At 48.1% G+C, this 22,812-nt stretch overlaps 1 protein-coding gene across 1 annotated transcript in view; it reads left to right on the top strand.

Moving 5' to 3' along the window:
- The window catches only part of LOC122383629 (formin-2-like), a 68,293-nt gene that overhangs the window by 36,910 nt on the left and 8,571 nt on the right, over positions 1–22,812 (top strand). The gene's annotated exons all lie outside the window — the stretch shown is intronic.

The raw sequence follows: 22,812 nt of genomic DNA on the forward strand, positions 1-22,812 counted from the left end.
CAGCCACACTATACGACGCTCTAACAAGTCCCGATTCCCCGACTCTTGGGCCATTGCCCTGACCTGGAAGGTCAACCAATGACCTAGGATCTTATATTTGGGTAGCATCGGCTTCCTCTTGTCACGGGGAACACGCTCGTTTTTTCCTCGGAGCCCCACGTGTTCAGGGGCCAGAGGGCAAGGCCCACATGCATAATGTATCCTATTCATTTTTGGGGTTCTGGTGAACGCAGTGTGTATTATGTAGTGTGTATGACTGAGCTTTTTTCCGGTCAGAAAACTATAAAAGTCGAAGATAAGGCACTGCATAAGGTCAGGTTCAGGTCAGAAATGTTGAGGGTATATTGGATGCGTAATGCGTATATAGGTACAGTTAATGTGATGCATGTTTTTGCAGGTTTTTTTTCGTAGAATTCGATTACACTTTTGTCTGTATTTAAATTTTAGTGGCTCACTGTGCTTGGACGGGAAGTGAATGGAAAACTGAAACTCTAACCGTCCAGGCATCTAAAGGTGCTGCAGTGTTCTTGTCTGTAATTTTACAACGTAGTCTCCTTGTCTTCATATTGCCTGCATCGGAGCTGATGGTTTTTATCTCATTTTACATATTTTATAAAGTTTTGAACCATGACACTTTGGTCGGAGAGTATAGCGGCAATGCCGTCATCGTCTGTGGTAAAGCGTCGTTCAGCTAGCCCGCTGTCCAGTCGAAAATGAGCATCGAAGTTTGTCAATACTCATCAGAAAGGTAGTGAAAGTCAAGAATAAATTGAAAGCGTTAATTGTGAATCACACTGGCCGCGTAGAAAGTAAGCTAAAAAATTATTAGGTGACCTGTGAAACTTACTCCAGCCCCACCGCTAGGGTACCTTTTAGAACAGCTCAGTTCAACACTTGGGCCAAATCTTGGGATATTTGGGATCGTTTGGGAGCATTTTTTTCTTAGAATGCGTGCCTTTTGCTCGGCGTTTTCAATATCACGTTGCACCTGATATATACCTTTGAGGAAGGGCTTTCGGGTGCCCTTATCTGTTCTTCACGACACATCTGTATTCCTATTTACGGTTTATATTTATTAAGATTGGCATTGTATTTCATCGCAATGTTGGCCTAAATTTATTCCTTTGAGGAAGGGCTTTCGGGTGCCCTTATCTGTTCTTCACGACACATCTGTATTCCTATTTACGGTTTATATTTATTAAGATTGGCATTGTATTTCATCGCAATGCTCAAATTCGTTCCAAACCCGACGACATTCATTGCCAATGGCTATACTTTGGTTATTTATGATATAAATACATTTATCATGACTTGATGTGTACCTCCTAGAAAATAAATAAAAAGCAAGTGAAGAATGTTGTTCCCTTGCTAAGGTACGAATCGCGTAAAAATATAAAAGTTAAGCAATATAATTTTCAACAAATGCGTAATTGCAGCATTATGTAAGTTGTTTTGAAGTTATGCATTCCTTTGGAAGAATTTTTGGGGTAATTGCCTGCTATGCTAGTTACGTGTTTGCGTAGTGTATATGATAAACATCTACTATTTCACAAAACCCATATGAGAAATATCTGATGTTGCACGTAATAGAATAGCGTCTGACATTGCACGTACTTCCGTCTGCTGCTTCGTAATTTCACACACGCCAAGGCTGTGAAATGCTCCCTGAACGCCAAAGTGAAGCAATCCGAAAATCGGTACACTCACCCCGTCTGAATACCGTGCCTGTCACGACAGATGTCCATATTTTGACGAGCCAAGGACGACGCGGGGATTGCCTAGATGCGTCTTAGTTGCGTACAAGGAAATTGCCTTATTATATTTTTATAGTGCACTTTCCGCACTGTGCAGGAAGTTGGGTTGCGCATTCCTTCAAACGGTATATATTGTGTGAACGCTTTTGGATGGACCTGGATGACAGCTCTGAAAGGCAAAATTATTTTACGTGGCTTCTTTCCCGAACTGGTCGACTGACTTGGAATGCCTTGTTGATTAGTAATCTGCGTGCAGTGGTGTCTCTTTATAACATTTTAGATCAACATGCATGATTGATGACATGACTGATGCATCTGTGTCCTAACAAATAATCAGCATGAGTCACCATAGTATTATGAATCACTGACAGCACCACTCACATGTTTGTATGACTAATTACTATGATTTAGTCATTGACGAGCCGTGTCGGCCCGATTTTCGGCCGACCGCCGCTCTCGCCGACACCATGCTATCCCTATGAGGGCGCCCTTTTGCACGTGCTGAAGGCGCACCCCTGGTCCGATTACGCCCAAATTTTAATACAAAGGCCGCCCACGCCCAGAGATTCGGCATGCCAGATTTCACGCCGATACGCGGCAGACACATAAGGTCTGACACACGGATGGATGCACGTCTTACAGACGACTTATAAATCATAATATAGATACCTCGGTGTGTGTCACTTCAAGCCGTTTTTATTCCTTTGTACTCTAGAAAGATTGCTTTTAGCACCTCGCTCTATCCACGCAACAGTATGCACCAAACTGATTTACTTTGTACGTTCTCTATTGAGCGTTGAACAGCGACCTTCACTTCATCCGAATGGCGTAGTGCCCCGAGACTGGGCCTTCAAATTGCGCGCAGTTGACGCCCTCTCCACCGCCTTGGTGCAGCGGATATCTCGCGTCGGATCACACCGCTCAAAAGTGTCGTGGAGGGGATGGTTTGTAAAGGAATTATTACAGTGATTTGGTTATTAAACTAATGCGAAATAAGGCGAGTGTTCCCCGTTTTTACATGAGCCATGACCCATATTTGAGAAAAAGAACTTTAACTGTGTGTTACTTGTCCTTTTGTGGTTGGAAAATATGCGCGCCATTATAAATTTGGGCGTTGTTAAGCTGACCTACTTATATTCCACAAATAGATTTAACCACAGACTTCTTTCTGTTCGGAGATATTCACACCCCTAATAAGTTCAATAAATCTCTAATTGTCTGCCTCATGTCCTTATTGAAAGGGATACAATGAATCAGAATCATCATCGTTGCAGAGGGGCTCAGATGCTTATGCAATGCTGCTTTTGCGCGGCTGTTGAGACTCCAGCTTCCCATGAGCGTTGCATATCTAAACGTCTGTCTGTTATGCTAATTTACCTCGTTACTATCAGAGACGCCTTTCTGGCACATGACTGCGTGAATGTTGAAGACCCCCATCCGCCTCCACATCACTGTAATTTGTGTGTTTTTTTATAACTATTTATTTTGTATTTACCATGGGGAATTACGTGCAGCCACTAGCAACATGGCGGTCGGTGGCCGAAGGAAGGTGTGTCAGAGCCCGTTATATTGCTCCTCAAAACTACAACGGCGTCCGTCGTCGACCACTGGAACCGGCGAGTCTCTGCTGTTTCCAATACAGGTAAATGGCCCCAAGATCCGGGTTTGTGGAGACTATTAACGTTCGAATCCTGTCGATTGCCCATAATTTCCCGATGGGTGCTCTGGGTCAGGGCGCGTTAGATCCGGTTACAGTTCTCCGGAGTCCGGACGTCGGAAATTTAACCATTGAAAACAATCGGAATGAACTTCTAAAAATGTCATGTTTCTGACTTTTTTTATAAACAGTTACTCCGTTGGCAGCGTCGATAAAACGGCTATTTATTTTTCCTTTTGTTTTTAATGTCTCCCTTCGGCAATATCTTCAGATTATATCAGGCACCAATCCACCAATCATTTAGAGTCGTAGACATATTCGTACGTATATTAACACTTTGGTGGGATAGCATCACATACCCCGCCGAACCCCAACAACGTGGTCCAGTCCTCAAGAATAGCCAGAAGCCTCATACCTTCACACCAGAACCGTAACGACCCAGGTCAATGATGGGCATGGCACAGCATTAGTGAAAGAGTGAACATGGAACAATCGGACACATGTTAACGATTGAAATGTATTCAGTCATTGAAAGAGCATGATAAATATTTGTCAGGTCTGTGGATAACAGTCAACAGTGAGAGAATTCGCAGAGTCTCAACGAGGAAAATGTCCGCCGGCCCGTCAGGAGCCACCCGCGGCCGGAGAGCGGACGTTCTAGATCTGTTGGCTGAGGGAGGCGTAGTAGGCCAGCGCAGCCGGGTGGTACTGCAGGCCCAGGTGGTGCGGGTAGTAGCCGCCGGGGAAGCTGGGGGGTACGGCCAGCGACGGCTCGGCCTCTGTCGAGGGCTCGGGGGCCGGAGTCGGCGCCGGCGTGGGTGCTGGAGTTGGTGCCGGTGTCGGTGCAGGCGTTGGCGGCGGCGGCGGCGGCGGCAGCGTCTTGCGCGGAGAGTCGACCGGCACAACCGAGGCCACGGGCACGCTGGCGGCCACCGGCTCCAGGGCGGCCAGCTCCTCGGCGCCTATGATGGTCCGGGCGTCCGAGGGCTCCGCCTGCTGCTGCTGCTGCTCCTGCTGCCACTGCAAGAACAGCTGGAACTGCTGCAGCAGATACGGATCCTGCAGCTGTTGCAGCAGCTGTGTCTGTTGAAGCTGAGCTTCTGGGTTCTGCTCTTGCTGTTGTTGTTGTTGCTGCTGCTGCTCTTGTTGTTGCTGCTGTTGCTGTTGTTGCTGCTGCTGCTGCTGCTGCTGTTGTTGTTGCTGCTGTTCCAGAAGCTGTTGTTGTTGCTGTTCCAGCAGCTGCTGTTGTTGCTGTTGCTGCAGCAACTCGTGCTGTTGTTGTTGCTGCTGCTGCTGCTGCTGCTGCTGCTGCTGCTGCTGCTGCTGCTGTTGCTGCTGTTGCTGCTGTTCTGGCTGAGGCTGCTGTGGCAGCTGCAGCCACTGTTGCAGCTGCTGTTTCACTGCTTTCCGTGCACTGGGGGTGTCAGAGCTCTTGGCGGCGGCAGCAGCTGCCTGCACGGCCTCGTCGAAGGCGGCCTTGAAGCGGGCCTTGGCGGCTGCCACCTCAGGCGAGTCGGTGGTGGTCGGCGCCGCGGTGGTCGTCGTCGGGGCGGCGGTCGGAGGCGGTGCGAACGGATTGGCAGCGCCGGCCGCCGGCTGCTGACCGAACTCCTGAGCGGCCACGATGGCGGCCAGAGGCGCGCCCACCGGCTCATGGGACGGCTCCGGCGCGGCGGACGGCTCCGCCGCCGGCTCGGCGCTCGGAGAGGCCTCCGCAGCTGCGCCAAAAATGTCCGACAGTGCAGCTTCGGGGCTGCCCGTGCCTAGCTGCTCGTAGTAGCCGCTGGCCTCGAGGAGGGCCTTGCAGTACTGTTCACCGTAGTACGCGCACTGCCAGGCGGGCACGGCGCCGGCGGCGGCCAGAAGGCTGGCCGTCAGCAGTAGACAGCGCATTGTGGCGCTGCTTCGAGAGCTCCGAGACACTGGCCGGGCCCGGGGAGGCCACGCTCGTTTTATAGCCTACTTTCCTCGTTGATTTTTGTGCAGCGGCCCGGATGGGTGTCGGGCACAGACCGGTTCGCGAGTGGGACATGGTGCCCCGGCGCCGGGCCGCTGCCACCGTCCATTGGTCCGCTCTGGCGTGGTCGTCTGTGTCGTATTGGCTATCGGCGGCTCAAACTATCGTAGATATTGTTTCTGTAGTTGCAGTGGCCTTGGTTGCAGTATTCTCTCACAAAGATTTCACATAGGCAGTTCAACGCTGTCATGGGTTAAATGTTTACTCAGTTTAGGGTGGAAGAGATTTGCATGCAGAAAGAGGAAAGGCAAGAGCGACTTGGACCAACGTCTGCCTCGGATTTTGGTGTATCTTTACATCTTTCCCTTAGTAGGGTAAAACTTTTAATCGGATACACTTAATCCTTAGCTGGATTAGGATATACTTAATCCTTAGATAACCCTCGCCCGTAGGTATATGCGTTTTTACAGCCACTACCGTAAAGGGGGTCAATCGGATCCCCTTCAGCCGTTTGCCCTTGATCGAGCTAGAGCTTCGGTGGAGAAAAAAGAGAAGAATGTGCTTCCCGTAACTAGAGGAAGCCGTTGACACCCAACTTAGAGGGTCTAAGTCATTGGTTATCCTTCCAACAAAACCCATAATTCGGGAAAATCGGGACCTTCAAGAACTTCTTTGGGAGAGATTGATACGATGTTTTCAGTGTGCTAATTTCGAATTTCAGTTTAGTTTTGATCAAAATGATATATTCATGCACTTGGTGTAGGTTAGGTCAGGTCAACAATCGGGCATCCCGTCAACTATCCTTAGTAGGTGCCTACCAGTCACTACTAGAAGCTTCGCAACGAGTTGCATTCGCACCAAGACTAGATGTGAAATGTTCAGATGGATTCTACCAAGATTACTTTACTACTCAGGTTGGTTCACTAGGGAAATAAAGGCGCCGTAGCTACGTCACGGATTTGGTAGCAATCTGGTAGCAATTTTTGCAGACATCAATGGCGCACGTGTTATTTGATCGTCGCCAATACTATTTTACTGCACTATTTTGTTATTTCACTGCAATGTATTGTACATTTCATTTGAAAATTAAAATAAAGAAATATTCGTAACCCAGCAAGTCAGTTATTCTTTGAGGCAGCACTCTGTCAGCATTGAGCCTTCAGAATGTGTTATTTGATAGACTTTCCCACATTTTCTACTCTTGTGGAAAACTTTCTTAGTCGTCAAAATGTATGCACATATGAATAATTAGAACTTCATTTTCAAAGTTTTATAGAAAAAAAATTTCACATTACATTATCATAAGGCTACCTGTCCATTTCGTCCAACCAATTAAATATTCATCCAGCAGAAGGCAGGTAGGTCTGAGAAGGTACTGATATCTCTTATCTACACCAATATTTCAGGAAAATGACAGAGACTGAGAAGCTATTAAAACTTCAGCGTATGAAAGGGATGTTATGGCTTATGCACATTGAAAAACATCAGATAATGCTTTTGAACCATCTCATTCACCAGCACACATCAATCCGGCGCCTGGCTTCTGTCAAGGAAACATTCCAAAATAATGCATTATTTTATTTCATTGACCACCTTGCAAAAGACAAACATGAAACACATCACCACCAAAAACAAAAATAGTCAACAGGTAGGTACCAGCTGATCTAGCCGTGCTGTGTCATCATGTGCCTTTGAAAAACTTGAGCAGTCAGGGTTGAATAAACACCCCAAACTTAGCCATTCATGCATGAACAAGTGCAAATTCTGGTCGAGCATTTTAATAAAAATAAAACTAACAGCATTGTAGGTTACAATTATAAAAAAAACAATTACAAAAAAACAGCAGAGCTTACTCTACAAGGCATAACCATTAATTTTATAACTGACATCCAAATTCGCATCTCCGAAGTTTAACCCACCTACCAGCCACCTGCACATTTCTGCGCACATGTGCTGCGCAGTGTGCACAGTCACTACACATTACACAATTATGAGAATTAAAATAGTTTTAAACAATCAAGCAAGTCAGAACTGGTATGCAGATTCACAAGTTCTCTCAACATCTTCAATTACCAACAATCAAGAGCACCTTGTGATCTCAGTAACTCCGCAGATCCATCTTCTGTTTTCCATTTTCAGTTTTCAATTGAAATATAAGTTCCATCTGGGAGACACATGTTGCATCATTATGTTTAAACAATTATTATGCTTGAACTTTTGATTTTTCATGTGAACTTCACTTCAAAAGTTGATTCAATTTTCAAACTTGATATAATTTGTATTATACTACGATCACGGCGCACCAAATAACAGATAACTTGAAAATAACCAAGCAATAGTCACATTCTTCAGCAATCTATGAGAGCTATCTGATCCATGCTGCGTTGAAATAATTGAAAATCGCCAAAATCAGTCAAAATATGACAATTAAATTAATATAAACTTCACAAAACTCTGATTTGTGAGGCAATGCGCAACAGAAATGCGAGGGAATATGGTAGTAATCTGGTAGCAATTATGAAGGATTTCCCCTATCGCTGGTGAAAAAAAAAACACTTGAAACAAATTTTTCTACGCAGAGGAAATCCTTCATTATGAGTTGCAGGGACCATTTGACTGGCCCATTTTAGATAAATATAGGCCGAATGTTTCGATTTCAACCCCATTTATCGTAATGAGACGAATCCATTGGCTTAGTGGTACGTCTTTTGAACACATGTAGGCCTTAGATTTCTCCTTAGCCCGCCTGAAACACACCATGCTTTGCATGCATTTCTATGGGTGAAGGAAAATTCATGCGCCGTGATGACGTCACGGTAAAGGAATTCTGAAGCTCGTGAACGGGGGCTGGATTCTACAGGGTGATTTTTTTTTACTTGTTAAAAAGTAATGAAGTCTACACCTTTTTAGGCGCAATTTCAAAAAGTTAAAGGCCAAATTCAAAAAGTTTACGTTCAAAATGCACGTGAACGTTTTGAATTTGGTCTTTGACTTTTTGAAATTGCGCCTAAAATGCTGTAGTGGCGTTAAAATGCAAACATATGTTGCAAAATTATATACCAGGATGACGAGCATTCTGGGACATTTTGATTTCATGCAGACACGATGTGAAGGAACGTCCATCGTGTATTTTACTTGTGCTTGAAGTTACCCCCTATCTCACCGACACGAATCAGCCCGCCTGAGCACGTGTTGAACAGCAAAAGGCTCCTATCGCCCATTTTCAGCTCTGCCAGATATTTCCACTGTGTTTTTGTTATATCTGCCATAGCTGGGTCCAAAAACTGGAAGTTTAGGGAGGGCAGGTCGAAGATTTTGATACTGGCGGCCCTGGTGGTGTCTGATTCGCTGTTTTTCTCTCTCCCTGAAGACTGATTCTTCAGAGGCTGCAGATACGCCAGATGGACTGTTTGAAGGTTATTTATGACTACAAGCTTGTTCGTGCGTTATTTATCGTCTTTCTGAGGTATCTCCTTGATCATCGTATGCTTCCAACTGTCTCAATGCTTCAAAATCATCGTTTTGTGTCATTCCTTACTGAACGACAGTGGACCATGCGCGCCCGATTGGTGGGACATTTTCAGGCTCCATTGGGGCCGAGGCTGTCGGTTAAAAGGGACAAATAATGACACCATACAAAATGTCCCAGATCTATATATCACGTGCATTGCTTTTTTGCATGCGATTTTTCGATTTAGGGACCACCATGAATAAGACATCGGCTCCTCAAACGGTATGAAGAAGTTCCTAAACTCAAGGAAGTCAACCGAGGTCATCTAAGGTGAATGACCTTGACCTAACCTTCAAGTGACCTAGATACCCACCATAATCCGTGGAGCAAATGCCATTGCACAATGCATAATGCACATGCTAGCACTTTTTAATCATAAAATGCCTGATACTGCTAGCTGGCATGCGCCGTATCGCCATTCTGGCCTGACATGTTTCTGAAAACGGCTCATAGGTCAAAAGTAGTTTTAATCAGGGCCATGCAATCTTTAGAGTGGATGTAACATTAATTGACTTTAAGGCATTGAAAATGTTGTTGTGATTTGCAGTTTCTTACGCGAGTTATAAACGAAAAACCGCTGAGGTCCACCCGACACCTATGATTGCGAGGGTTAACTCCCATTTATAGTGCGCTTATTTTATTTATTTTATTTCATTTTTAATTATTTATATTAGGTAGCTTTATAAAATTTAGTGCCCTCCACCGGGTGACCATTTGTGATGACTGGTCAAATAATCCCGCAGTGGTCGTGAAGCTTTCAGTACATTTCCCTACATCAATTTTACGCCTGTCATCTTATCGTTAGGTTTGTGGAACAAAAGCCTGTGAGTCTCGGCCGGTTTTTTGACGTTACCGCACGCCAGTATCGGCCGAAAAGTGGCAAAACATCTTGTTCTGTTTAAGGTGCATTTTCAATAGGAACCTAGATAAAACCTTTGCAAGACCTAACATAATGATTAATGAGCTTTACAGAATGACCATCTAATTTTTTCATTGAATTTGGTGGCCTAAAATTGAAATGAATTCGCTTTTCAATCATTTGGATGAAGCTTTTTCGCTATCGTGCTCCAGGTTTTACCAGATATAACTTCATGTTATTTTTTTACCTTCAGATGGCAATTTATGAAAACAGGCAGTTAGGGTGAATAGGGTTTTATTACAATCCATTAAAAAGCTGGAATGTCATTGATTTCACCATAATTATGAGCCATTATAATTTAGGCTCTGGCTACCGGCTAACAAGTCCGATCAGGCTCATTTTTAGCTTACGCACTCCTTGATATATGCCTTAGATAGGTACTCTGAGGGTACCGAGCTTCTACTTCGAATTTTTTTTTCAGGTCAAGGCCAGGCCATTTTAGGTCACGGAAATTTTATATCATTTATCGGTCATGTGACACATGTTTTATGATCCATTTCAGCCATAGATTTCGAAAACAGTGTCGTCTGTGTCATTTGAGGTCATTTTTAGCTGAATATAGCTAAGGTCAGGTCGCTTTCAGATCAAAAAGATCAAATTTTGACGTTGATTTTTTAAACAAAAAAATGGCTATCAGATGCAGTTTGAGCTCAAGAACACGATGGTGCTATTTTCTTTGCTGTACGATGTCAAAATTGTGCTAAAGAGTTTATTTGGAAAAATAAAAATGGTGATTTGTTGACTACAAAGCGTATAACTCAACTTTTTTTTGAAGATATTAGGCTAAAACTCCCTAGAGTAGATAGTCTGTATGTGTTCTATGACATATATTCCGTTTTTTCTTCGAAAAGTCAAACATTTTATTCCAAAGCAAATTTTTTGAGGTTTTGTTTGTACAATTTTCGAACTTAACAAAAAAGGAAAATCAGAGACGGCAGTTTGATAGGCCTGTGTATTCTGAGTCCTCTGATGCAAAGAAATTGGATCTAGCTTAAAAACTAAGCTATTTAGAGCTATTGCCGTAGTGCAATGTTTTGCAATAAAATCGGCCGACATGACGTCACTCTGACGTAATTTCCAGCCAACCTATGGAAGCTACGAAATTTTCCGATGGACACAAGGTGTTAACTTGATGCAGCCGAAGGTACTGCAAGTTTCGTGTTGATACGCCCAGCGGTTTAGAAGATATCGCAGAAAAACGAGAGGGGGCTCTGTAGAGTCCCCCCCCCCCCGTCATGCGCGGGGTTTATGCAACGCCAACGCAAACATATCAAACAAGGGGCATATTCGCAGTCAGGAAATCGCATACGTGAGCCTATTCAAATACATGGAAGCACGCCATCAATCGCACGCACATCCCGCATGCGATTGATGCGGGCAGAATCATAATGCATTTGAATAGGCTCTTGCATGCGATGTCCTGAATGCGAAAAGATTTTGTTTCAGCCATTAATTCCACTGAGACCTGAAAATGTCCAGCAAAACGGGCACGCACTCCACCGCTGTTCAGTAAGGAACGGCACAAGTGGGTGATTTTGGAGTATGGGACAGTTCGAAGCATTATGTTCGTGAGGAACAGGAAGTCCAGGAAGACGTTTTAGGTAGCTCCAAGGAGCTTGCCGTCATACATGACCTTAAAATGGTTCATTGAGCGTGTGTGCAGTCCATTGAAGAGGCAATCCTCAGGAAGGAAAAATGCAGCGAATCAGACGCCACCAGGGTCACAAGGGTATCGTGATCATCCGACCTGTCATGCCTAGACTACTGGTTTTGAGGCGTCGCTGTAGCAGAGATAACAAGGAAACAGCCAAAGAACCTGACAGAGCTGAAAATGGCATTGGGAGCCTTTGCGGCTCGCCTAACGGAGCAGGAAGTCCTTCGTGCTGTCCGACAGGTGCTCAGTAGGACTGATGCGTTTCGGCAAGAAAGGAGAGACAACTTCGAGCACAATAACAAGTAAAAAGATAATCCTGTATATTGCATGGATTGTATTTGTGTTGACATGGTACACCTATATGATATTTCGTATGTTTTACTCCAGTTTACATAAAAACCTTCCCTTTCCCACTTTTCTCTGCGATAGGCTTTTTATGCTCAATAAGAGTTATGCCCACTACACATGCCTGCTTCTAAGCACAGTCAACTGAACAAGTATTTCACCGAAAGTGCACTGTATGGGCTCATTCGACTGACGTACTTCCCGTCCATTTGTGCTCCTTCGGGGGTTCGTTTCGATTTCACAGGAAATGCCCTGGGGCGTTCCACGACAAATCGACAAGTGCCCTGCACCCTCATATTTTATTTTTTGCTTAAAATTGGTCTAATGGGTTGTGATGGGCGGGGAAGCCAGCTGTGGCAAGGATTTTTTTCTTCGAACAACGGTTTCCGAGATATAGCCTCGGGCAATTCCTGGATGTCGCGCTGCAGCCCTATGTTTGGCGGCCTATAACTAAAAAACTATTGGTTTTCTATGATAAAAACTTTATATGGTTCAACTCACAATCAACAAACAAACATTTTGGCTATCTCGGATTTTCAATTTTTGAAAATTTTGATCACGTGACCTTTTGACCTATTTTTCGAAGAGTGACCTTGATATTTTCCCCACTGAAAGTTGCAATTTTGTCTGATGACGATTAAAGCCTTATCAATTGTCATTCATATGCGAAAATAAAAAAGTGGATATCGCCCTGCGTTGACCTCAGGTCAGGTCATTTTTATGACCTGTCCATTATTACGAGCGGGAGCGACAGCGAGATCTCGAGAATAAAGCAAGATAGCGACAAGCGGTAAACGGTGCAGGGTACAAATGGATAAGGTCTATAATTTTTACTGAGGTCATTTTCAGGTCAGGTCAAAGATGACGTCACAGGAGCAAAAAGGAAGTCAAAATTGCGGCACTACATATATGAAGTTTTTCTCGAATAACTTTCAAGGTATCCCAGCTAGGAACAAACTAATATCACCATTGTGATCCTCTCGTCGATCCGCATCGAAACATATGCATGTTGACCTCGAAAGGTCGAAAGGTCAAAAGTTGACCGTAGGTCACGTGACCTACGGTCAACTTTTGACCTTTCGACCTTTCGAGTTCAACATACATATGTTTCGATGCGGATCGACGAGAGGATCACGATGGTGCTATTAGTTTGTTCCTAGCTGGGATACCTTGAAAGTTATTCGAGAAAAACTTCATATATGTAGTGCCGCAATTTTGACTTCCTTTTTGCTCCTGTGACGTCATCTTTGACCTGACCTGAAAATGACCTCAATAAAAATTATAGACCTTATCCGTGTGTACCCTGCACCGTTTACCGCTTATCGCTATCTTGCTTTATTCTCGAGATCTCGCTGTCGCTCCCGCTCGTCACGTGACCTAAGGTCAACTTCTGACCTTTCGACCTTTCGAGGTCAACATACATATATTTCGATGCGGATCGACGAGAGGATCACGATGGTGCTATTAGTTTGTTCCTAGCTGGGATACCTTGAAAGTTATTCTAGAAAAACTTCATATATATGTAGTGCCGCAATTTTGACTTCCTTTTCGCTCCTGTGACGTCATCTTTGACCTGACCTGAAAATGACCTCAGTAAAAATTATAGACCTTATCCATTTGTACCCTGCACCGTTTACCGCTTGTCGCTATCTTGCTTTATTCTCGAGATCTCGCTGTCGCTCCCGCTCGTAATAATGGACAGATCATAAAAATGACCTGACCTGAGGTCAACGCAGGGCGATATCCACTTTTTTTATTTTCGCATATGAATGACAATTGATAAGGCTTTAATCGTCATCAGACAAAATTGCAACTTTCAGTGGGGAAAATATCAAGGTCACTCTTCGAAAAATAGGTCAAAAGGTCACGTGATCAAAATTTTCAAAAATTGAAAATCCGAGATAGCCAAAATGTTTGTTTGTTGATTGTGAGTTGAACCATATAAAGTTTTTATCATAGAAAACCAATAGTTTTTGAGTTATAGGCCGCCAAACATAGGGCTGCAGCGCGACATCCAGGAATTGCCCGAGGCTATATCTCGGAAACCGTTGTTCGAAGAAAAAAATCCTTGCCACAGCTGGCTTCCCCGCCCATCACAACCCCTTACACCAGTTTTCAACGAAAAATAAAATATGAGGGTGCAAATTTAATTTTTTATTTGTCGATTTGTCGTGGAACGCCCCCCCCCCCCCCTATGAGATCAAAGAAATTACTCATAGTTCCTTTTGAATTAGACCTCTCCCCCACGCCCCAAGTATGCGCGACTTTGCGTTTGCTTCGGCTAAGCATGGAAGTAGTCGGCAAAGTTCTTCCAAGAATAGAATTTGAATGTGAATACTGTTGTGGGTGGAGGGGGGAGGATTGAACACCCGCTTGCAGTCTTTCGCGAATATCTCGCCGCACTATTTATCATGCATCTGTTCTGCACATATTGTGAAAATTTCAGACCCAGGTCTCTCCAAGTCAGGTCACCAGGTCACGCCAAGTGGTCTTATCTCAGAAAAGTTCCAATAATTGCCATAGCTACACCGAGTGACGGACCACTTTGAAACTTTCAGCAATTGATGAAGGCAACCGTATTCATAAATTGTATATCTCGCAATTTAGGGTATCTAAGTGACCTAAGGCCAGGTGAATTTGGCGGTCTCTCTATTGTAAGTCAATGGGAGAAAATGGAAATGTGACTGTTTTGGACGAACGTCATACGTGATACGAAACACTCAAACATCGTTGCAACTGCAAGTAAACATAAAGTATTGATTTGAATGATTGCACTTGTGATCCCTTTTTTATGCCCCTAAGGTTATCTCAGGTCACGAAAGGTATCCAACAGCTTTTCCGCTAATAACTTTTGATGCATGCTAGAGCAATGAAAACAAGCAGGGAGTCCTGTATATGTGTTCAGCTCGATAAAACAGATCGGCCAATTAGCAACACTTTTTTTGTCAGAGTATCACCTTGACCTGAGGTAGTCACCCTGTACGCGCAGCGACTCCTCTATGCCCATACATAGAGGAGTCGCTTCCAGATCTTCGAGAACGACTGCACCGATCGCGCTCAAGTTTGGTACCTATACCGTTTGGGACAGGTTAGTAGGGTGTCAGCTGGGGGTACCCCGTCGGGGTTCGCACTTCTGCACGTGCACTTGCAAGGCTCACTCGTTTTTCGCCCCAAAAGGGGTATCACTGGTCCTACTATGCCCATGAAGTCATCCTATGCCATTAAAGGTCACCAGCAGTTTGACAATATTTTACCCCGCGTTCGATGTCTCTCGGACGGCGAAGATTCTACGCCGTCCGGCCAATCACGTTCTATAACTTCAGCCGAGCCCCCGCTGACCTTGGATGGGATTGGCCGGACGACGTAGAATCTTCGTCGTCCGAGAGACATCGAATGCGGGGTTAGTATTGGTACATACACAGATAATTGCTACAGTGATGAAAACAAATTTGATGTGCTCAGTTCAACAATGCAGCTCAAATGATTGCAGCATGAACTTTTCGGTTTGGTCATGACCTTGACCTAGGTCATGTTTTTAAGGTGAAAATATGGTTCATTCTGTTCGTCTTGACGAAGAAAAACACAAACGCAAGTTATGAGCATATTAGCTCGACGCACGTAGGATGAATCACGATTACATTGTGATTGCTAGCTCCGTGTCCAACGCGCGATAGGGTATGATCACAAACTGATTTTCAGTTTCTGTCTGAACAGTCTCGTATTGTTTCGAAGAACCGACTTTTATTTTTCGATCCAATTCCAAACATTGGGGTACTTGAAAAAGTTTTTTTTTTTTGCAGCATTGTGATTGTTTCCTACTCGGTTCATTTGCATGTTTTTCCTCCCTTGTTCTTCCTCACTCACTGGTCTTTGCTTACCATTAAATTCAGCTAATATTTTTCACCGTTTTGTAACGTTTTTCTCATTCTGAAAGTCAGAGTGGCGTTGCCGTTTAGGCGACTCTGAGCCCCGAAAGGCGGAGCAGCGGCATACATAGATGCAGTAGCTTTCCCGGGGGCGCCCAGAACGAAGCGATGGCGACGACCGGCCGGCTGTCGGCACTCGGTGAACCGGTCTGAACGCTGCAGTCCTGCGAAAAAATCGACACCCCGTATATAACAGCCGGGCCCGGCGTGTTGGGCACAATTTTCCTCTGTGCCGCTAACATGCGGGTCTGGCTGGCGCTGGTCGCTGTGTGTGCGCTAGCGGCCGCGCCGCCGCCGCCGCCGCCCTGCCCGCTGGGGCCGGGCTGTCCGAAACTGACGCAGGAGCAGGCCGTCTACTTGCTCTCCACCCACTTCCCGGGCCTGCTGGAGAAACTAGGGGGCGCCACTGGCAGCGCCGGGTCGCCGGCCGCACCAGCTGAGCAGCCGGGTGTGGCAGCCGAGCAGCCGGCCGTGGCAGCCGAGCAGCCGGCCGTGGCAGCCGAGCAGCCACCCACAGCAGCCGAGCCGCCACCCGCAGCTGCCGAGCCGCCGGCTGCATCAGCTGAGCCGCCTGCTGTAGCTGCTGAGCCGCCAGCTGCTGCCGCTGAGCCGCCGTCGTCACCCAGCAGCGCCGACCCGGCCCCCGGACCTGGCCAGAGCAGCTCACAGAGTGGCCCCGCGCAGCAGGATGTACCAGCCGACCCCCAGGCCTCAGCTGAACCGCAGCTGGAGCCGACTGCCGCCGCCTCGCCGGAGCCCTCGGCTGCGTCACCGCCTGCCGTCACCGAGCCCCCGGCTGCAGCGACCAGCTCCGAGCAGCCGCCGGTGCCCGCCGAGCCGCAGCTGGCTTCGGCAGCCGGCGAGCCGAGTGCAGCCGCCCCTCAGCCGACCGCGCCGCAGAAGGGACCGGAGCCGGGACTGCCGGCAAGCCCTAAAGCCATCGGTGTGCCGGCTGATGCCATCCCCGCCAAGCCGATTGTTGTCCCGGACCATCTCAAGGACGCAGTGGTGGCTGGAGAGGCCAAAGCCGAGTTTCAGGCTGCCTATGACGCGTTTGCGGCCACTCGTCTGGCCGGTGTGCGCCCCTACCCGATCCCGGAGCGTCCGCGACCGCTGATTCCGCTGCCGCCGACCCCGCCGCCGACCGTGGCGGTCCTGCCTGACCCCATTCGCGCTGTGGACCCGGCTGTGGCCTCCGCCGCTGCCCTCAACCCGGACGCCCTGGCTGCCGCCGTGGCAGACCCTTCCATCGCCGACCCCGCCGCCGCTGCCGTCGCTGTTGGAACTGCCGCCGCCGCCAGCATCAAATCTCCGTTCATTGTGAACGCTCCTACGGCCGGTGTTGTTGAAAGTTCTGCCAAGGAGGCCGCCATGCCGACGGAGCCAGCTGTGGCGGAACCCACGGGAGCCGCCCCCGCTGGAGGCGCTGCCGAGGTGCCTGTGGAGGTGCCTGTGGAGGTTCCTGCGGAAGTGCCTGCTGCTGCTGCAGCCGCTGCGGGTGCGCCTACGGATGTTCCAGCGGAGGTCCCTGCGGAAGTTCCCGCTGGGGCACCCGCCGATGTGGCTGCTGAGGCGCCCGCGAGCGCTGCTGCGGAGGCACCTGCGGCCGCCGCTCCTGAGGCGCCTGCCGACCCGGCCGGTCCGTCTCAGGTGGCCGGCGCTCCGCTCTCCGATCTGATCGCCGTGCTGACCACTCCCGGCTCTCCGCTGGCTGACCTCGTTTCCAGCCTGTTGGGCAGTCAGTCGGCCGGCTCGGGCGCCGAGCCTGCTCTCGGCGGCACGTCCCTCTCCGACGTCATTGCGGCCCTGCCTCCCGAATCGCCCCTCACCAAACTGCTTACTGATCTGACGGACCCTAACTCGCCGCTTAGCGGTATTCTCTCGAAAGTCACCTCCCCCGAGGCCTCCTCCGGCTCTGACCCGTTGGGCGGAGTGGTCAGCGCTCTGACGGACGCTCCCTCCTCTGGTGGCGCGAGTCCGGTAGAGTCGCTGGTCGGCCAGCTGACGGGCGCTGAGCCGACGACTGATGCGCCGGCTGCCGCGGGCGCCGCCGAACCCGGCGCTGCCGCTGCAGCTTCAGCCCAGCCCGAACAGCCGACGACCACCACACAGGCTCAGCCCGAGCCGACGACTGCGACGCAGGCTCAGGCTGATCCGACGACTGTGACCGCAGCTCAGGCCGAGCCATCTGCGGCTCCAGTCCAGGCCGAGCCGACGCCTGCAGCTCAGGCCCCAGCTGAGCCTTCAGCTGCTACCCCGGCTCAGGCCGAGCCGTCTGCCGCGACCCCAGCTCAGGCGGAGCCGACGGCGGCGGTACGGGCGGGGGTGGCGACCCGTCGGCTTCCCCGGCTCCGGCGCCCGGGCCGACCGCCGTTCCCCGGCGGTCACCCGTTCAACTTCTTCGGCTTGCCGCCGCCGCCCCTGCGCCGGCCGGGTGCGGTCCGGCGCGGTCCCTCCCTGCACCACCTCCCTCCGGGCAGCCGAGCGCCGCCGTCCGTCATCGCGCAGCTCTCCCTCAAAGGCCTGGCCCCGCTCGACTTCTCCGCACACCTGAAGCCGACACCGAGGCCAGCCGCCACTCCGGCACCCTAGACACACTGGGCCAGCAACTTCCAAAAGATCGCTCTCTCATTCTTCCAGAGAATTGGGCGCCGATTTTGTCGGTCGCCTGAGACCTGTTTGTGCCAATCCTGTTACGCACGTTAACATTGTATATTTATGAATATACCGCTGTGTGAGGTGACGGAACCTCCAATGGAGTAAGCCGATGACAATAAAGTTATCAAATGATTGTAACCCGTCTTTTCTTTTTTCTTTTATTAAACGACCCGTCACTCGAATATCGGGCGAATGTCGTCTGGAGACGATAGAGCTGTTCGTAGGGTCACATTGGCATGTTTGAAGCTAGACTTATGCAAGGATTTGCTTATGTAACATTTTTATAGCAAAAAGCCAGAAACAAAATAACTCCATGCTCAGTGCTATGAAAGTGACATTGCTTTTGGAATGCACATTACGTATCTATGTTATGCAACTCCACTTATGTTGTTGCTTTTTTTAGCCGTTTACGTTTTGTGGTTTGATTACGGTTACATCAACGTGTGAGCGATGCTCTTATGGCGTGTCATGTGGAGTGCGAACAATCGAACCATATGCTCTGGCTTTATAGCTTATCATGTGACATGTACAAAAAATATGTGAACTTTAGATACTGCGTCATCATCATGCATTGTTTACGGCAGCGCATTCAGGCTGGATGGCCTCGCAAGGGCACCCGCACCCAGCCCTGCAAGAGGCTAAAGGGGCACCATGGCCAGACCAGCTGCTGCCTGCAGAGCAAACGTATTTTGATGCGGAATTATTATAGATACGTGGCTTCACAAAGGTAATAAAAAATGTGGTGTGTGTTGTCCGTTACTGGAACAGCGTTTAATGTTGCAGCCCTGACCTTGGGGTGACATGCCCAATAGGTACGAGTCTACTTTCACTTATGTCCATTTCAAGCGCTATCATAGTTTTTATTGGTAAAACCACCTAAAGCGTGTTGGAATGTATGCTTCGTTCTAGTCAAACTGAACATCGGAACCATGATTAGAAAGTCAAGGTAACCTTTCACCACTCTTAATCATTTTGATTCACATGGGCACGACTGAGTCAAGTCATTACGTTTTCGTGAAACTCATATAGATAAGGATATGCCTGCATGCATTGTAATACATAATGATTGTACGTATAATGTTAATTACACGTCACCAGCAAAAGTGCTTTATACCAAACTGCATGTCGAAGTTGACAGCCAAGTGTACATTATCAGCTGTTCATGCCGGTCCTTTGTTCGAGTCGATGTATGTGGACCAATTCTTCCTTGGAGCGATACACCGTCCGATGCACGAAATGACACCGTGCCAGCGCCAAGGGCGGCCATGACAGGCCAGCCGGGCGGCCAACTTTCTCGCTGAATACGAGGATGTTTCCGAACGCGGCCGGCACGCAAGCAGTGATAGCAGGGCATATTTTAAGGCACTTACTGCGTCCCATTCTGGGACGCAGCCCCCTCGCCTTGGGACGTAGCCCTTGCTGATTTGACCCACTGCGTCCCTGCCCTGTGCCGTCCGGTTCCCTGACCTATGCCCTGCTGTGTGCCCTGACCTGTATCCTTCCCTCTAAAATGTCCTGTGCCATGCCGTGTGACTTGCCCTGCCCTACTTTCTGCCCTCCTCAGTGCCCTAGTCTGTTCCTTGCCCTGTGCCCTTAGTCATAGCACGTGCCCTCTGCTCAACTTTGGGACGCAGTTAAAAATTGTTAAAATATGCCCTGAGTGATAGCTGTCTGGAACAGCGGCGATACCGCGTCCGGGAGGTGTTCGGGGTCCGGCTACTCCACTGTGGCGTGCTTCTGTGGCTGGGCCCTGGGCAGTGTTTTTGCCGACTTCAGGATATTCCGTTGGACACGGATTGTTCAATGTCGTGAAAATGGCTCCGGAAGTGGCCTCAAAAGGAGCCGCGGCGCTCCCGTGAATTCAATGTTTATGTATCATGGCGGTTGTTATTAACTTTCCCCGGTAAAAATGTGTATTGTTGGTAATATCGAAGAATTTGAATGCGTCCCTGTTATATAGCCAAACAATCCCATTACAGTGACGTACGAGTATTGCCCTCAGCCCATATGTCCATTGTCCATTTCTTATGATGTATACTTTTTGATCAGATCGTTCCAGAGGCCAGTGTGCTCGCTGGTAAAATCATTCTTTTGTACGGGCTTGACTCGTGCTGTTTGAGAATTGCTTTTTTTCTTGAGATTGCACCTTTTGCATGATGTTATTGCTGCGTGGTATAATATTGTAGGTACATCTGCATGCAGGGGCGCGGGAACTACTTTCCGACTGGGGGGGCACACCATAATAGAGATTAACCTAGGGTACCCCCAAATCTAGTTTTCTCACCGGTTTTAGGCCACTTATTTTTCACCCCTCGGCTTTTTCAACAAAAAAAGAAAACATTTGCAAAAAAAAAGTGTGGTATTCCGTCTCAAAGCTGTGGGGGCACCGCCCCCACGGCCCCAGAGTTGGGGGGCAAGCTGCCCCCACTGCCCCCCCCCCCCCGGCTCCCGCGCCTATGTCTGCATGTAGGTAATGACTATGTTTATCGTGCTGTTGCTGGAAAATATGGGTTTCTCCGAGAAAAAAATATTCGACTCCATCTTGGATTGAGCCTTTCTTCCATTGTTGCGAGTAAAAATAATTGTTATAGGTTCTAGAAGTGGTTCTAGGAAGTGGTGCAATGGGCTCTGTTGTTTGAAAAGTTGACGCTATGAAATATTTTTCAGTTGAAGTGTCTGCAATTACGAACTTTTGTGAATTAAAACGTATATTCCTTTGTCGGGCCGCCTTGACGCGGAAAACACACGCTAGCTTGGCACAATAATGCGCAAGAACGCAAACCTAGGTGATAAACATTTGCAATCCAGTTTTATTAAGGGACCCTCTTTACAAGTGATTTAAAATATAATGTTGGCTGGCACATGCCTCGTCCACTGTATGTGTAGAAAACTCGACCTATCTCAGAAAGTTCTCGTTTAGTTCAGTAGAGAATAGAGATGCTCAAGGTGAGACAATTTGCCCGTCAGTATTTGGACTAAAAACACAAAACCGCGGTCAGAGTCAAACACCATGATGGACGCTGGTTCGCTGTGTTCGCGATCCGTGTTGGCCGTCGCTCTCATACCAGCCGCTGCGTGGCCGGGCGGGCCGCTGCGGCGTCCGCTCACTGGACTGGTAGACTGTGCCGCCGACCCCCGTGAGATGCGGGCCAGCCTACCGTCCAGGCGCGCGCCGGAGATGCTGGCTGTATACGGGCCCAGATCATGAGAGCGCCGGCCTTCTCAGAACATGGAGAACCCCATTGTTCTGAGATTTTTAGTGCCTTGGGCTTCTTTGTGAGGTGATGCAGGGTCAGCTATTGAGGGAATACCGTTACGATTATTTTCATGTCAAATTTGTTTTCACCGGAGGATAATCTATTGTCAATATGAGCACAGTAGCGAAAGTTTATGATCATCCTTATAGCTTCTGAACATTGGAACAGCTATTATTGTGTGAAGTTATCCATTGACATCATGTTACATCGTCATTTCGCCATAATGATACATGGGAATGAGAGCGAATGGCAGAAGGGCCATGACATCCTTCCCTTCCCCACTTTATAAAAGTATCCGCCAAAATCATCGCCTTTCCTCGAAAACAAAGCTGTATAACGGGGAAAGTTGCCATAGGAAAACACGAAGCCGCAAAATAAACTGCAAAAGTTTATCGAATAGAGAGGTCAAACTTTCGGTAGTGTCCTCACTTTGATGTCATTGGCTAGGTATTGCCGTGTTGCGGAGTTGCCAAAATTCATTGCGTCATGGGAACGAAACGGCTAACATTGGATTTACAATAGAAATTTTGTATTGACCTTATGCTCATAATATCAGAGGTACCAGTACTTTCTTTACGTCGGCCCAAAACAGACATTTTATTGGCCAATTGTACACCTGTTTTGGGCTTACAGCTTACTTGAAACGCTAAGAATTGTGTAGCTCGTAACGTATTTGCAGTCAACATGTAGTTCCTGTTGTTTCGACTTGAATGATAAAATCGAAGCTGCTCAAGTCAGTTCAACTTCCTCTGTTCTTCTTTTGCTCAAAATTAGGCACCATTGGACTGAGCACTGAGCGCCGACGATTGGCCCGGTCCTGCTGGCTGTTGCCGTCCCGTGCCTTCCAGAACCGTCCGTGTGATTCAGCGCCGGCCGGAGGGACGCGGCGGTGTCGTGCGGGCGCTGACCGGCCGTGCCGCCGAGGCCGCCCGGATCCTCACTGCACGATGGTATCGCCGCCTAACGGCACGCGCCCCGAGCGACAATCGCGTGATATCCGGGACGGCGGGCCGACCGGCACATCCGCGATCCCATCACGCGGCCGCACACGGCCCGCCGATGAATCGAGCCGAGCTGGCGCTCCTTTCCTCGCCGTCCGGTCGAAAAAAACTGCACCGCCTCCTCCAAAAGTGGGAACCAGGCAAAACAATGACAACTATTCCGAAGGAAACCT

Source organism: Amphibalanus amphitrite, unplaced genomic scaffold, assembly GCF_019059575.1.
Source record: "Amphibalanus amphitrite isolate SeventyFive unplaced genomic scaffold, NRLGWU_Aamphi_draft 000169F_arrow, whole genome shotgun sequence".
In the NCBI taxonomy this organism is placed as follows: domain Eukaryota; kingdom Metazoa; phylum Arthropoda; class Thecostraca; order Balanomorpha; family Balanidae; genus Amphibalanus; species Amphibalanus amphitrite.